Genomic DNA, 13,814 nt, shown 5'->3' with positions numbered 1-13,814 from the left:
GTGGGTCCCCTGGGTCCCCTACATCTGGGGTGCCTCCACTGAATGCGGGGGCAGCCTGGCTGAGTTCCTGGGGAGGGCGTGGGGGCCATTCTGCCGGTGCCCGGTGCCCACGCAGGCAACAGCTTCTGTGTCGTACATCCCACTCGGCATCCTCCATGCCCCCAGAGCTTCTAGGAAACCAGGAGGAGGCAGGGGCCAGATTCATACCCAGACCCCAAAGGGCCCAGGGAGACTGGAATGCTAATGCATGTGGCCCCGGGAGGGGGGAGCCCACCTTTCCTGCCCTGGGGGCTGGCTCTGCTGCTGCCTCCCCATGGGGTCCGTCCTGGAGCAAGCCCCTTGCTCTTGGCCTGGCTCAGTTTCCCCACCTGCCCCATCTCCCGCTGGCAGCCAAATGCGGGATGAATGGGAAGCCTGTGAACATCCTGGCCCTTCCCCTGGGGAGGAGGGGAGCACTCCAGCATTATTCTAAGTAACAAAAAGTACAGAGCAGGCAGGCTGGTCCCCACATTCTCCCAACCACAGACTCCTGGCCAAACGAGCTCTGCCCCTCCTCCAGCCGGGGGCGGAGCACAGACGGCCCAGATGGACCACGGGAGGAGGTGGTCTGGACCCATTAGTCAGTCAACATCTGAGCTTCCAACTCCAGTCTATAAAGCCACTGGCACACTTGGCCCTGGAGAGGGCGGGCAGGCCTGCTAGGACCCAGGCAAGGGCCAAATCCCACACCCCCTCTGCAGCCCAGGCTGGCCTGTCCAGGCCCTGCACCCCCTCTGCAGCCCAGGGGGCCACTTGCTGGCTGGGAAAACTGTTCTCTCTGAGCAGCAGCAGCAGCATTTGAAGCCCAATTAGATGTTGGGACACATAATAAAACATGTGACAGACTGTACCCATGTCATCTGCAGCAGAGAGCCCCAATGCTGAACTGGTGGGGAGAGACCCCAACACACTGAAATCCCACCAGTGGGCGTCCCTACATTCCGGCTCGGCACAGGGAGGTGGGCTCCAATGCTGAGCTCCCCAGATGGCGTGCAACACAGCCTGAACCAGCGGGTGCCGGTGCCAGCAGGGGCCCCGGGCACAGGATGCCCGACGACCTCTGACAAAAGCAGCCTGGCCCCACACGACAAGGGATGGCGTTCCAGGGGCCGGGTGTGTGTTATCTGGACTAGGCCAGAATGTCTACACAAGGTTAATGACAACTTTTAAATCCCTAGTTTTAAAAAGACCATGCTGAACTACACCAGGCACCTGGGAAGAAAAGGTCAACCTTGCTCTCAAGAGACCTGCACTCCGGCCTCTGGGAAGGCTGAAATAACTGCCAATGCTCAGGGGGCCCAAGGCCGGATGGGTGACCCCAAGGGCTGCACCTGGCTGTTCAGAGGAGGGCAGAGAGGCCTTCCTGGTCCTCAGGCTGAGCAGAAAAGGGCTCATGGAGGAGAAGTGGGCCCTGAGCCCCCCAGAGGGGCAGGAGGGGCAAGTGCTTCATGACCTGGAAACTGAGGCTCCAGAGGGGAGGGGGGCATTGTCCCGGCTGGGCTGGGACTCCTCAGTAAGAGCCCAGACGCCACAGGGCCAGGCCTGAGGAGGCAGAAGGTGGTACTGTCATCACCACCATGTTACTGCTGAGGAAACTGAGGTCAAGAACATTTATTTAAGCGCCTACTATGTGCCAGGTACTAGCTAAGCACTGGGGATACGAAGAAAGAGAAAAGACAGTCGCTGCCCTCAGGGAGCTCCCACTCTACTATCTGCAAACAGAGATGTATACACAGACCACAGCCGATAAAAAGGAAGTAATTAACAGTGGGACCTTACAAGGATTAAGATGGATCAGGAAAGGCTTCAGTAAGGGGTGGGATTTTAGGGGAGGGCAGTAAAGATGAGGAGGGAGAGAATTCCAGGCCTGGAGGTAGCAAAGAGACTGGGGGGGGGGGGGGGGGGAGACAAGGTTTAACAGGCTCTTTAGACCAAGCACAGCAATCTGGCGCCACTGGAGGTTACTGAGGAGGGGCTGACATGTCACACCTGCACTTTAGGACGAACCCTTTGGTGGACGAATGGAGCCCGCAGAGGCCCCAGCAGCGAACCGGGGTGAGGTGATGAGAACCTGCACCAGGGTGGGGGCCAGATCAGCGGGGGAGAAGGGGGCACATTCAAGAGATGCTGCAGAGGTGCCGTCTATGGCCGCCTTGGCACCATATTGGATATGGGGGGTGAAAGACAGTGAGGACTCCAGGATGCCCCCTGGGTCGGGGGAGCCTGAGGGCCTGGGTGGGGGGGGAGAAGGAGAGACCACAACATCTGTTTTGGACAGACTGAGTCCAAGATATCTACTGGACACCTAGTTCAAAATGTCCCAAAAGCAACTGGAGAAGCCAGGCTGGAGGTGAGCAGAAAGGTCCCAGGCGTGACCCCACAAAACACAGTCACTGACTTAGGGCAGGAAGGGACCTTGGAGGCCAGGAGGCCAACCTCCCCATCTTACAGACAAGGAAACAGGTCCAGGAAAGTGAAGTGCCCCAGCCAAAGAGATGCAGGGCCTAAGTGGCAGAGCCCGGACTTTACCCCAGGGCCTGGCTCTTGGAGCCCGGAGCTCTGCCAGGCTCTACGGCTGGGGTTCTGTACAACCAGATCATGAAGACGGCACTGAGGACAATCACAAGTCTCAAGGGTCAAATGAGAAGGAAACAGTTTCCAAAATGTTAAAACAACAAAACCAAAAAGCCAGCTCACAGACCTTGGCTGAGATGCACTGGCTCACAGCAGACAAGTCCTTGGACGTGCCCGATCAGGTACAGGGGACATCATTATCACTGTGAAGGGCGCTTACAGCTTCTTGTGCTCACTGAAAGCGCTGGGCCTGCCATCAAGGCCTATCCTGGCACCCGGGATGCCAGCTGGATGCCAGCACTGGCAGCTCCTACATCATAGCCAGGGCCCCCAAAGGACCACGTGTTTGCCAGGAGCAGCCGGGCTAAAGCAGGCCTCCCCGAGGCTCCATCTGGGGCCCCACAGAGGGGCCAGGATGTGTTAGAGGAGGCAGGGCCCCCACACGCAATCACCCAGCATGTCCTGAAAGATGCTGAACAAGGGGAAAAAGTTTTGGCTCCATGGCAGTCCCAACCCCCCCGTCACCCTGCACCACACAAAACCCATGCTCCTCTCCTAGCCTTCTCCCCTCTTCCCCCTGAACTCAGCTCCAAACTCCATCATGCATTGGTACAGTCATCTCGCCCTGACCCCCAGGCCCTTCTGTCTTTCCTCCCTATTGCTCCTACCCCCTCCACCCTCCAGGTCCCAAGCAAAGACAAAGGAGAAAGAGAGTGACCTCACCCCATATCATGCTTGGGAACCAGATGCCAAGACAGAGCAGTGGCCATTTGGCTGTCTGAGCCCTGGGCAGCCCAGACCCAGGCCGGGAACGACTTTCAGAACATATTTTTCAAGAACATTCAATAATAACTAACTTCCCTCTCCTGCCCCAATGACAGGATCAGCACGCATAGCACTCAGAATTCCAGTGCTTACAAACAAAGCCAATGCAACCAAGATTAGGAGGGAAGTAGAAAACTGGGAAACAATCTTCACAGCCAGTGTCTCTGATAAAGGCCTCATTTCTAAAATATATAGAGAACTAAGTTAAATTTATAAGAGCACAAGCCATTCCCCAGTTGACAAACGGTCAAAGGATATGAACAGACAGTTCTCAGATGAAGAAATTAAAGCTATCTATAGTCATATGAAAAAATGCTCTAAATCTCTATTGATTACAGAAATGCAAATCAAAATAACCTGAGGTACCACATCACATCTATCAGATTGACTAACATGACAAAAAAAGGAAAATGATAAACGGTGGAGAAGATGTGGGAAAATTGGAACACTAATGCATTGTTGGTGGAGTTGTGAAATGGTCCAACCATTTTGGAGGGCAATTTGGAACTATGCCCAAAGGGCTATAAAACTGCATACCCTTTGACCCTGCAACAGCACTTCTAGGGCTATATCCCAAAGAGATCATACAAATTGGAAAAGGACCCACATGTACAAAAATATTTAGAGCAGTTCTTTTTGTGGTGGCAAAGAATTGGAAATTGAGAGGATGCCCATCAATTGGGTAATGGCTGAGCAAGTTGTGGTATATGAATGTAATGGAATATTATTGTGCAGGCTGACTTCAGAAAAACCTGAAAAGACTTAGATGAACTGATGCAGAGTGAAATGAGCAGAACCAGGAGAACACTGTATACAGTAACAGCCACACTGTGTGATGACTGACTTTGATAGACTTAGCCCTTCTCAGCAATGCAAAGATCTAAGACATCTCCAAAGGTCTCACAATGGAAAATGCTACCCATATCCAGAGAAAGAACTATGGAGTCAGAATGCAGACCGAAGCAGACTATTTGCTCTCCTTTTCTTATGTTGTGTTCTGTTTTTTCTTTCTTGTGGTTTTCCCCTTTTGCTCTGATTCTTCTTTCACAACATAACTAATGTGGAAATGCGCTTAATATGATTGTACATGCACAGCCTATATCAGATTGCATGCTGTCTCGCGGAGGGGAGGGAAGGAGAGAGAAAAAAAACTGGAACTCGAAATCTTATAAAAATAAATGTTGAAAACTATCTTTACATGTAACTGGAAAAAATAAAATGTGATTGTGTGGGGGGAAAGAAGGATTCCAGTGCTTAATGAACCTGTGACCTCTCCGTGCCTATGAAAGGGTCTCTCCCTAAATGCCCAAAGTGGGGACGGCAATCAGTCAATCAACAAGCACTGACTAGTCACTCACTTTGTGCCAAGCACAAGGGCAGTTAGGTGGCATAGTGGATAGAGAGCTGGGCCTGGAGTCAGGAAGACCTGAGTTCAAATCCAGCCTCAGATACTTCCTAGCTGGATGACCCTGGGCAAGTCACTTCACCCTGTTTGCCTCAGTTTCCTCATCTGTCAAATGAGCTGGAGAAGGAAATGACAAACCACCCCAGTATCTCTGCCCAGAAAACCCCAAACTGGGTCACAGAGAGTTGGACACAACTGAAATCACTCAACAACAACAATGAAGAATTGGGCCAACTACCGTGCTAAGCAGCTGGCGATACAAAGAAAGGCCAAACGATGGTCAAGTGGCCTCTCAAGGGTCCCCTGTGAACGTCTCTCTGAGCCGGGGGACACCACCAGCCACGAAGAAAAGAAGTTCCATTGCACCTGCAGAGTCAGTGGGATGGCTGGGGAGTGGGAGGTTCTGTCATGGTGGACCAGACACGAGACCTCGAATCAGCCTTACTGACCGAACGAGCCACCGAATCCGAGCGCTTGTTCCATCCCCCACAGACGGAAGATAACGACACTTTCCCAAGAATCCAGGCAAGGATGTCCAGCGTCCGCCAATGGCCCTCCCTCGGGGCAGGGCCCTCCACTGCCTCTGAAGGCCGCTCACAGGAAGGGGGGGGCGGCTTGGCGCTGCCGCCATCCCCAACCAATCAGAGGGAGATGAGACAAGAGAAGACAGCTATGTGTCCTTGCCACTGCCGCCACCCTGGTGCGTGTCTTCACCACCCCATGCCTGCCTCAAGTCTCTCCCCACTCCAACCCATGGTTCCACCGGCACAGGCATGATGATGCCACCCCCCTACTCGATAAACCCCAGCGGCTCCCTATCGCCTCAGGGGCAAATACAAAGCTTTCTGCTTGGCATTCAATTTCCTTCACAGCCTGGCCCCCTCCCACCCTTCCAGTTTTCTTACACCTTACATCCTCCCTACCCAATACAACATACACTATGATCCACTGACACTGGCCTCTATCTCCCACCTCCAGGTGTTTCCCCAGGCTGTGCCCCATGCCTGGCGTGCTCTCCCTTGTCATATCCACCTCCTGGCTTCCCTGGCTTCCTTCAGGTCCCAGTTAAGATCCCTTCCCAAGCCCCCGTAATTCTTTTTTTTTTTTTTCTGTGAGGCATTTGGGGTTAAGTGACTTGCCCAGGGTCACACAGCTAGTAAGTGTCAAATGTTTGGTCTGAGGCTGGATTTGAACTCAGGTCCTCCTGACTTCAGGGCCGGTGCTCTATCCACTGCGCCACCTAGCTGCCCCTCGAGCCCCCATAATTCTAGTGCCTTCCCTCTGTTCCTCTTATTCCCATAGGCAGCTCAAACATGGTGGTTTGTACACTGTCTCCCTCATTAGACTGGGAGCTCCTTGAAGGCAGGCACTGCCTTTTGCCTCTCTTTGTATCTCCAGCACTTAGCACAGTGCCTGGCACATAGTAGGTACTTAGTAGGTGTTTACTGATTGCGAGAGAAGCTTCCCAGGGCTCAATCAGTGAAGGTTGCCTGGCAGACCAAGGTCCATGGCACACGCAGTCCCATCAGCTCTTTATAGCCCTCTGGGCTCAGGCACCCGTGCTAAATGCCTCCTCCCTAAAGGTGGCTCAAGGTCTAAGTCAAAAGGGAAGCTTCCCTGCCAGCTTCACAGGAAGCTGTCCTACCCAAAGCCAGGTGGCTTGTTCCCATCAAACCGCTCCTGATTCTGCCCTTCAGGGATGCAAGCACGTGCCCCCTGAAGTCACGGGGGGTGCCCAACAGTGAAGAGGTGCTTGGCAGGAAGAGCCCAACCAAGCTGCAGACCTGGGCTGGGGGAGGAACACTGCATCTTGATTTACCTGTCTCCCCCCATGCCCGAACCATTTACCACTAAACTAAAACCAGCCAGAGAATTTTAAAGAGAAGTGTTTCTAACCGTGCCAACCTCTGTCTCAGGACGGGAAGGACGTCAGGACGGGGCCTAGCTCAGCACCCATGCTGGCCCAGGGGCTTACCCCATACCTGCTGCAATAAGCAAAGCTCTCTATTCCTCCAGAGAAAGCTTCCTAGGGAGCCGAGAAGAGTTTCCAGGGCTCCGGGCTCTCCCCGGGCAGGAGAGGCAAGAGGGCAGCAGATGCCGTGGGCAGGGCCAGGACAGTCTGCCAACAATCTCAAGGATTTTCTTCCTGGTTACTCAGGCCAATAAAGACGCCCCACGCCCAGCCCCAGCACACCAGGCTACGTCAAGGTCATAGGGCAGCACCTGAGGGGTGGGGCAGGTGGACCATGGACAACCAAACACTCTGGATCCACAATGGGAATTCTCCCATGACTCCCAGGAGTCAGCAAGAGGACAAACAGCCTTTGGTTTTCGTACACACGCCTTAGAAGGGCCCTAACACACTGGGCCAGTCCCTTCACCCCTGTGGGACTTGCTTTCTTTACATATAAAATGGAAATCAACAGAACCCAATCGCACAGGGTGATGGGGAGCCTTTGGCAGGCCTCACAGCACTCTGCAGAGGAGGGACTGCTCCAACATGGGAGCTCTGCAAGGGGCCAGAGGCCAAGCCCCCAGTGTCCAATGACAAGAGAAACACTACGATGTGGCAGAGAAGCCGCCATGGGGCCTTTCCCACCAAAAATGCCAGGTTTCCTAAGGCAGAACCCTCAAGCCAGCGTCAAAGGCTTTAAGAAACATCCTGCTTTGGCTGAAATAGGAAAAAGCTGATTTTTACAAGTGGCCAGACCTGCTCTGGAATCAGGATGTCTGTTCTCGGGCAGCCTGGTGCCCAGGACTGGGCATTCAGAGGCTGGAACCGGAGTGGCAGCGCCTTCCCCTTCTCCAGGCGGGTCAGTCCTCCCTGCCTAAAATGAGGGGGTTGGCTCAGATGATCCCAAAAGGCCTTTGCAAGGTTGACAGACCCGAATCTGACAATGTGGCAAAGCTCCGTCCCCTATGCCCTCAGGGTGGCTGTCCTCTGGCACAGGAACCCGCAGCCTGGGAGCCCCATGAGCCAAGAGAAACAGTGCCCTGGGCTAATTCACTGTGAGCTGCTCACAAGGAAAAGGGGAAGAAGAAAAACAAACCACACACACACACACACACACAAAAGCTCACATGCATTTTAAGGGGCTCCAAGATCCCTGGTTCAAGTTTCTTCATTAGAGAGAAATCAAGCGGCATTAGCCCCATCATTAGGACCCCAGGCTGAGCCGGAAGGAGCCTTGGACAGACAGGTGAAGGACCCCCAAGAAGGAAGGTGAAGCCAGGGAGCCACCCCCCGCCCCGGGCACCAGGAGTCAGCAAGCCCCTCCCAAGGGCCCCTTCTCCAGCCGCCAGCCAGGCCCATTCAGCTCCTGGCACCTTTTGAAAAGAACCCATTCTGAGCTCTCAAAGCAGGAAACGAAGCTGTTTTCCAACTTTCAGCAGCACAGCAGGGGCCGCCTGTGAAAGGTTCTCCTGGGCTGGGCCCCTGCTCAGCTCCCAGAGGCAGGGCTGGGGAGGACGCCCCGAGGGCCAACACCCCGCGAGAATGGCCACAAACCATGGACTGCTGAATAAAAATCCAAGAACTCGGCACACTGGCCGACTTCTTCCTCTTCTTTTTTTCTTGGCTTTAAAAAATACCATTTGTTCTGAGAGGAGGAGGAATGTTAGGGAAATTATGGTCATATTAAAAAAATGAAAACATTTTTAAACAAATAACTGAAGGCACCAGGGTGGGGCAGAGATCAAAGCCTCTGGATGGCAGCGTCAGGATGCAGGCCACCCGGGCAGAGCCGGCAGCGCCCCCCAGGCCCCAGAGGCACCTGTCTGGCCAGCGCTCTGCCCTGAGACACACGTGCCCACTTCTAACAGACCATTCAGAAATGACCCTCCCCACCACCATCACCTAAACAAACCCCTCCTGGTGGTTTAATTAGTAACAGTTAAGTCTAAGTAATCCCTAAGACCAAGCAGCCAGGAATCCATTAATTTTCTCCTAATTAAAAATGACACAAGACAGATGGTCCAGTACTCCAGCTACTCCACTCAGCAAGGCCCAGCATAACACTCAGCAGACACAGCTGTCCCCTGGACGGGACGGCCGCCCCGGTGCCCAGGCCGCGGGTGGCTGGGAGGCAGCCTGGGCACCGTGCTCCTTGTCCAGGCCTGTGGGTGTGTCTCCTCAAACACCTGACCACGTCCGGCCAGCATTCTGACAACAGCAGCCCCAGATCCGATGAGGTGGAGCAAAAGCAGCTGTCTTACGGAAATCGGAGGGCCACAGTGACCTCACCTTGCCAGAGCCCGGGGAAGTCGTGCCTGGGCTCTCTGTGGTCCTGGAGGCGGGAAGAGGCAGAGGCTCTGCCCTGGGCCAGCCTGCGGGCAGGCAGGCCATTTAAATCACTGGAATCTGTTCATTGCCAGAACCAGAACCGTGGCCAGTTAAACCGCTGACGGAGGAGGAGCCCGGGCTTTAAGGACGTCCTGAGTGTGGTGGGGGCACTGGCTGCCGCTGGAGGGAGGGGTCTCTACCATGGAAGGGCTTTCTCCCACACAGGGCGCCGCCCTCCGCACTATACCTACGAGGAGTGGATGAGGCACAATGACCCATGGGCAGAGCTGGGTGCTCTCTCCCTCCACTCACAGGAAATCCGGCAGACGGACTCGCAGGGCCCCAGCTGGGCTGCTGACCGGGGCCCAGGCTGCCATGGCTGCCTCCAGCACAAAGCCTGGAGTTTTGCTCCGCCCCAGAGAGGAGGGAGAAGGCAGGTTTCAGGTGCCCTGGCATCCGGGCTGGGGCCCCACCCACCCCTCCCTGCTCTAGCGAGGCCTCTGTGCCAGCTGCCTGGCAACACAGTCTGCAGGGGCCCTGCACGCCTGACAGAGGGGGAAACAAAGGTACAGAAAGTTCCAGGGGCCCCGCTGGCCCAAGGCCAGCCCCTGTACCAGCACCAGAGCCAGGGCTCCTTCCAGGACGGGGCATCTTCCTCTGGGTTTCATCCCAGGATCTCACCCTGTCCTCCACTCTGTTTCTAGGGGACCCTCCCCAGAGCTCATCCCATTCCCCACCCCAAAGCAGACCACCAGACTGGGAGCTCTTCCAGAGCAGGGCCCTTCCTTCTCCACTTGGCATCTGGCAGGTGCCCAGTGGTGTCCTCACACCCCTGGGAGGAGGGGGAAGGACAGGTGCACCACCAGTGGAGGGGGGAGGTTCAGAAAAGAGTCACTGACCCCTCAGGGTCTGGTCAGTCATCTGGGGAACTCAAAGCCTTGCTGATGCCCTTCTCCCATGACAGCGCACAGTCAGTTCAAGAAAAATGTGATAGAATTACAGAATATCTCAGGAGTCAGAAGGAACCTTGGAGACCAAATCACTAGTCTGACCCATGCCTCCCCAAGAATGCCCATTATAACACCCAGTGGTCCTCCAGCATCTGCTTGAACACCTCCATTCACAGGAAGCTCACCACCTCCTCCCAGATCGCAGATCGGCCCTCAAGGCTGTCCTCCCCACCGAGTGCCAGCCTGTCAACACTGAGGGCCCGCTGGGTTTTCACTTCCATCCTGAGGCCCTCCCACGGCACAATGCGAGGCCCACTCCTGCTTGGGAGGCTCCCCAGCTTTCCTTTGTCCTCCCCAGACTATGGTGCCCAATCCTCCACAAGGTGACCAGTGCAAGCAAGGACAAAGGCCCAAGATGCCCACGGAATCCTTCTCACCCATAACTGCAGCGAGGGTCTCTCTACCAAGTCCAAACAAAAATCCCTCGATGTGTGACCCACAATCCTTCCCAAGGGTCACAAGGCCTGGAGCCAAGGCCGGGCCTCGGAGGCTACTCAATGCTCTCATTTTCCAGATGGAGACACCAAAGCCCAGACAGGGCCAGTCACACAGACGAGGAAATGGCAGAGCCGGGCACTGCCCCCAGGGGTCTGACTCCCAATCTGGACTTGGCACTGCATGCCAAACTCGACCGAGGGCATGCTGGGGGGAGGAGTGCAATGGGTACTAAGACCTGGTGCCAAGAGCCCAGGAATGGGGTTCACAATACCCGGGAGTCTCTGGCTGCTCGACCAAGCTCTCCAGAAGCTGCAATGGGGGTGTTTTGGGGGGCTGGGCCTCTGAAGGTCTGTAACTGCCTTGGCTGTGGAGGTGGGAAGGAAGTGGTCACACAGGGCAGGGCCCTGACTCAGGGCCAGTCAGCCACATGGGGTATGGATGACCCAAGAAAGGGCTGCTCCTTGTAAAAAGGCCTGTCTCCAAAGGGTCCTGGCTAAAGAAAACAGCTTCTAAACAGACACATTGCCAGAAAAAAGGAATAAGACTGGAACAAGGGTGCCCGGGGGGAGGGGGGGTCTCTGCATCCTTGTGGCGCTGGTCCACATGACCACGTGGGCCCCTGATCCTTGGCTCACATGTGTCAGACAGCCCCGTCCTGGCGCTGCTCCCCTCTCAGGCCAGGAGCTCAAACCCAAGTCAGTGGCCACTCTGCCCAAGGAGGTGGGGGGCAGAAACCATTTCCATCCCCCCATCTCTCTCTTACACTCAAACACACACACACACACACACACACACACGCACTATGTTAACATCCACGCTGTCCTGGGTGATTTAAATTCCAAACGGAGAGGGGTTCCCCACCTTTCACTGACCAAACCTGCGCCCTAGCGTGAGGCCAAGTGGCCCACGCAGGGGTCAAACGCTCTCCCTGGCTGACCACTTCCTTGTTCTGTGAGCCCTGCCTGCATCACGCCTACCTCCAAAGCTCCACGGCCATCCCACCACCTCAAAGGCCTTCCCTGCTCTCCTCTGCTGGTCTTCTGGAGCCAGGCCGAAGCCTTTCTAATTGTGAAAGCCTTTCCATGCTGGCAGCAACCCCTCCTTCTCCCATGCCCCACGCAGGGAACCACAGGGCCACGGAAGCCAGTGTGCCAGGAGACATGCAACAATTCCTTCCCAGAGCTGGGAGGGACCTGAAGAGGTCTAGGCCAGCCTAGAAAGCAGGAATCCCCCTCTTTGTGGGGCAATTCCAGGCAGCTAGGTGATGTAGGGAGCAGAGCACTGTGCCTGGGAGTTCAGATCCAGCCTCACTCACTTCCAAGCCGTTTGACCCTGGGTAAGTCACTTAGCCTCTTCTGCCTCAGTTTCTTCAACTGTAAAATGGGATGAATAGAAGCACCTGTCTCCCCGAATTGTCATGAGGATGAAATGAGGTAATGTTTGTAAAGCGCTCCGTGAGCCCTACGGTATCCAGCAACATGACCTGCCCAAGGTCCCCCAGGGAGTGAGGACATGAGGACAGAGACTCTCTGACCCTCCTCCCACACCCTGCACTCTGAAGACACGGAGGGACTTCAACAAAGGGGCAGAGAGCTCATGCCAGACTGCAGGACAGTGTGGCCAAAGGCCAGGACAAGATGGAATGATGGAAAATGGCACAGTTTGGCTAGAGACAGCGCGTGGAGGACACGCCCTGTCGGAGAGCCGGGGGAGCCCATGAGCACCGGCGGCCTGCCTCCTGGGGGTGCTGGCAATTGTACCCCAGCTTCGGCCAAGCCAGCCCCCATAGCACAGGACGTGCACGGCGGCAAACATCCGACGAGAGACTCGGGGGGGTTATGGAAGTCTGTTCACTCCGGGGGAAACTCGGGAATTTCATAATCACTTCTAACAGGAGGGTGAGGAAGGCCACAGAGCTCCTGGAGCAGCAAGCAGCCCAGAGGGGGGACTCACCCAAGGTCTCAGAGCAAGGTGGTGGAGTGGGGCCTAAAAGTCAAGTGTCGAGGGAGTATGGGGTGGAACCAAGATGGCAGAGGGAAAGCAGTGACTTGTTTGAACTCTCCCCCCAAACCCCTCCAAATACCTATAAAAAATGGCTCTACACAAATTCTAAAGCAGCAGAACCCACAACAAGACAGAGTGAAACAAATTTCCAGCCAAAGACAACCTGGATGGTTGATCAGAAAGGTATATCACGCTAGGCTGGGAGAGGAGCGTAGTTTGGTGTGGGCGCGCAGGCTGCAACGAACCTAAAGCAGCCTCAGAGGGCTGAACCTCGAGCAGCTGTGGCAGTTTCCAGACTTCCCAACCCACGAACGCCAAAGACAACTTGGAAGGTCACTGGGAAAAGTCTGTGACTGCAGTGAGAGAAGGACCTAGGTCTCAGCCACCCCCGGGGCTGCGCCTGCCTCCTGAGCTTCTGGCCCACAGACTGAGGGGGAATCGAGTGGCTGATCAGAGAGGGATTGCAGGGATCCCTTTGCCACTGCTGAGGCAGGAATCTCTTGCTTTACCGGTGCTTGGATCTGGGTCACAGTTCTGAGAGGCAGTGCTGGGGCGAGGAGGAATGCTGGTGTGGTGAAGCTTGTTGTGGCTGTGGAGAGAAAACACCTCGCCCCTTATCATAGCACCTTGGAAGAACTGAAAATTTTCAGGTCCCTAGAAGTTATCTCTGAAAACAGCTGTACAAACCCCCGAAGCTTGGGACAGTACATACTCCACACTGGAAACGGACTCCTCCTACCTTAACAAAGAGTTTAAAACTCAAGTAACTGACCTGGATCCTGAGTAAGCAGCGCAAAAAGAGTCAGACTATATTATCTTACTTTGGTGACAAAGAAGATCAAAACATACAACCAGAAGAAGACAACAAAGTCAAACCTCCCACACCCAAGGCCTCCAAGAAGAATATGAATCAGTCCCAGGCCCTGGAAGAGCTCAAAAGGGATTTTGAGAAGCAAGTAAGAGAACTAGAGGAAAAACTGAGAGTTTTGCAAGAAAATCATGAAAAACAAATCAACAGCTTGCTAAAGAAGACCCAAAAAAATACTGAAGAAAATAACACCTTAAAAAATAGCCTAACCCAAATGGCAAAAGAGGTCCAAAAAGCCAATGAGGAGAAGAATGCCCTAAAAAGCAAAATTGGCCAAATGGAAAAGGACGCCCAAAAGATTACTGAAGAAAATACTTCCTTAAAAATGAGAATAGAGCAATTGGAAGCTAGTGACTTTATGAGAAATCA

At 54.6% G+C, this 13,814-nt stretch overlaps 1 protein-coding gene across 3 annotated transcripts in view; it reads right to left on the bottom strand.

The window, feature by feature from the left end:
- Positions 1 to 13,814, bottom strand: part of SIPA1L3 (signal induced proliferation associated 1 like 3) — a 169,510-nt gene that overhangs the window by 142,460 nt on the left and 13,236 nt on the right. The window contains exon 1 of one of the 3 annotated variants that reach the window (XM_027855210.1): positions 9,087 to 9,502. The exons of 1 other annotated variant lie outside the window; for it this stretch is intronic. The gene's annotated coding sequence lies outside the window, so the exon portion shown is untranslated. Of the gene's footprint in view, positions 1 to 6,825; positions 6,898 to 9,086; positions 9,503 to 13,814 lie in introns of those variants that run through there. One more of the 3 variants, XM_027855211.1, reaches the window with a different exon arrangement.

This window comes from Vombatus ursinus, unplaced genomic scaffold (assembly GCF_900497805.2).
Source record: "Vombatus ursinus unplaced genomic scaffold, bare-nosed wombat genome assembly UNPS02010822.1, whole genome shotgun sequence".
In the NCBI taxonomy this organism is placed as follows: Eukaryota; Metazoa; Chordata; class Mammalia; order Diprotodontia; family Vombatidae; genus Vombatus; species Vombatus ursinus.
This window is presented reverse-complemented; position numbering and strand designations above follow the sequence as displayed.